Source organism: Camelus bactrianus, chromosome 19, assembly GCF_048773025.1.
Source record: "Camelus bactrianus isolate YW-2024 breed Bactrian camel chromosome 19, ASM4877302v1, whole genome shotgun sequence".
NCBI lineage: Eukaryota > Metazoa > Chordata > Mammalia > Artiodactyla > Camelidae > Camelus > Camelus bactrianus.
This window is the reverse complement of record NC_133557.1, coordinates 16,923,518-16,926,625: the sequence shown is the minus strand read 5'-3', so window position 1 is coordinate 16,926,625 and position 3,108 is coordinate 16,923,518.

Below are 3,108 nucleotides of genomic sequence, written 5' to 3'. Positions count from 1 at the left end.
CTCCCTGCAATAAACAAGTAGCCTGATTTTTACAGTCATCACTTTCTTGTTTATTTCCTAAGTGTGTATCCCTAGTTACTATTGTTTCAACTTGCCTGTTGAAAAAAAAAAGATACATCTTTAAAGTCTTTTAACCTAGAGGTGTCCCCTAACCCTTTCTTTTCCTTACAAGCTATTTGTTGAAGGAACGCCATTTGGCTGGTAGTTTCCGTCTGGATTTTGCTGACTTCACCTGCAGGTACCGTTCTGTGTGCGCCTTTGTCCTCTGTGGAGGTGGGTGGCTGGATCCGGAGGCTTCATCAGACCTGGGTTCAATCCCTTTGGCCAGCTCCTCAGTGGGCTTGTGTGCTTTCATCCGTCGGCACAGAATGTTGGATGGTCTCTCTTTCTGTCTCAGCAGCTGTTGGTGCTCTTGTCAGCTCGTCCTTGAATTCACTGGGGTTGCACGAGTGAACCAACGCTATTCGTTCTTTTTATTTATCAACTGGCAAGAGACTTTAGACAGAGATGCTTCCTCTCCTTTACTCTGTTGCTCAGTGATCCAGGTCATACAGGAAGGGCAGGACCCATGCTTAATTCTTTCCCTTTAGTTGCCAGTTTTCAAGAGAATGAATTGGTTCTTTGTCATCCTCGGAAGGAGACCAATGAATTCTTTTTCCATATTATTATGAAGTCTTGGATTGGACGTGTTTGATGGGTTACAGTCATTTATAAGTATTATCTTTTTGAAGCTCACCTTGTCCCATTCCATCGTCCCACGCCAGTGAGAACTTCTTCAGGTTGGTTCTTGAGTCCTTCTGACACAACCTTAGTTGTCCCTGAGAGGTCCCTCGCTTTCTGTATGACAAGATGTACCAGATTCATCTTGTACATTTTCTGCTCCAGACCTGGAATCAGCCTTTCTCCAAGAAGGCCTTTTATTTAAAATTAAAAAAAAAAAAGAGAAATGGTATTTCATGACCGCTATTCAGGTGCTAGGGTTGCATGCATGTTGCTACTGGTTTGATTACAAAGAAATATGTTTTATGACATACAACTCTCAGCCGGAAACCAAGAGGACAGAACCCTCTGCTCCTACTGATAATTCCAATTTACATTAGGATTTTTACTTAATCTCTTTTGTATCACAACCCTCCTTTCTTCCATCCTGGGAATTTTTTCTCGGTCATGCTCTTTCCCATTATCCATATTTTAACAGTGGCCTGACAGATACATTGTCAGAGGGTGTAGATATCACATACAATACCATCTCTTTTGGAGCTCCATTGAGTCTTAGTTGTTCTGGTAACCATATATTTAATGTTCACTCCACTAAATCCTTTTTTCTCCCTCGTCTTTGTAGCCCTTTTCCTCCCTCGTCTTTCTAGTCATTTTGATTGTCTGAAATTTGTTCTCTAATAGATTCTTCAGGAAAGGCTCATGTGAAAAACATTCCTTGAGTTCTTTTATGTTAATCATAGTTAGTCTGAGTCCATTTTACTTACAAATCAGTTTTTCTGGACATAAAATGATTAACTTACATTCTCCTTTCTTGAATGTCTTAAGTATGTGACTTCATTTTCTTCTGGCATAAAGTATTCTTGAAAAGCCTGTCAATAATCAAATTTATTTTTCTTTATGTCAGTTATTATTATGACTGAGATGCCTAAAGGATTTTTCTCTTTCCTTGAAGTCCAGTAATTTTATTAGAATGTCTTGAATATGTCTGATTATTCTGGGTTTATATTTTCAGATATGCAGTACGTTCCTTCAATATATTGTAATTTCAATTTTTAAAAATTTCAGTAAGTTTTCTTGATTAATAATTTTTCATATTTGTTTTTTTGTTTTGGTTTTCTTCTTCAGGGGACTTTTATTATTTGTTGGAACATCTTTGCCTAATTTCAATATTTGCCACTGTCTCTAGAATATTTTTTTGAAAAGCCCTCTTTCTTCATTTCTTGTTGATTTAAAATATTTTCCCCTTTTCACCTTTCTATTTTAAGGCACTATCTTAAGGTTGGGTTAATTTGTTCTCATGTTTCTTCTGTTACTTTATTTTATTTTTGTGTGTTTCTTCTATTGTAGCCTTCATTTCTAAAATTATTTTTCCCCTTGTATTTCTAATTCTTTCTTGAGTTCTGTTCTATAATTAAGACTTTCTAATTCTAACTTATGTTGTTCTTTCAACCTGGCACACTTTAAAGGTGTCTTTTAGGTCATTTTGAACTAGAAGGTTACAGTTTTGATCCATGCTGAAGAACTGTCTTGCTTGCATGTTTTATACTATTTCTAGGGATGCTATTTTGCGCCTGATTCTCCTTTTGCTTAAATTAACCTTGTATGGGATTTGACCTCCCGACTTCTCTGAAGCTCGTTTTTATGTGAAATTAGTTTCCCCAAACTTAAAGGTGATGACCAGGGTGGCATTTCTAACCTTGAGAACTCCCGCCTCTTGTTTGCCCGTGGCGTACACCAACGTGGCAGCCTGCTTTCTGAGGTCTCCTGGTCAGTCTCCTTCTGCCGCTTCGATCTGGACCACCTTCCTTCCTCTTGATTGTCTTGATCGATCCTCTCCGTTTTGATCTTGCTCCAAGCACTTCCTCCTCAGGGTTGGACCTTCTCCTGGAAGGGAACCGAGCAGCTTTGAGAGTGTGGAGGACTGGAGTCCTTCCTGAGGACTCTCGTCCTCTTTCACTATGGGGCTAGGCAAGACCCCACCCAGATTCAGTTGCTCTTCTCAAATTGTCCCTCCATACTTCCCAGGGACTACCTGCTGGCTATTTGGGGCTGTCCTGTCACCCGGTCCCTTGGACACCCCCTTACTTCCCTCTGCTGGCAGCAGATGGGATGCCAAAGGCCAGAGGCCAAGCTAGGAACAGCCTGGGGAGGAGGGGACCCCAGGGCATCTGCAAACACACAGGTGAACACTGGGGTTATGCCCCACCACTCATATTATTTCGGTGTTCATGCGGATACGTCTGCCACCTAATTTTGAAGCAAATGTTGTCTGTGGGTTTTGCTTTTGCTAATCTGCCCTGCTTATTTTTGTGGGAATTTGGAGAGATTCAAAAAAGATGCTGACAATGCTATTGTCTCCCCTAGCCAGTTCACTATTTTTAATGCCAG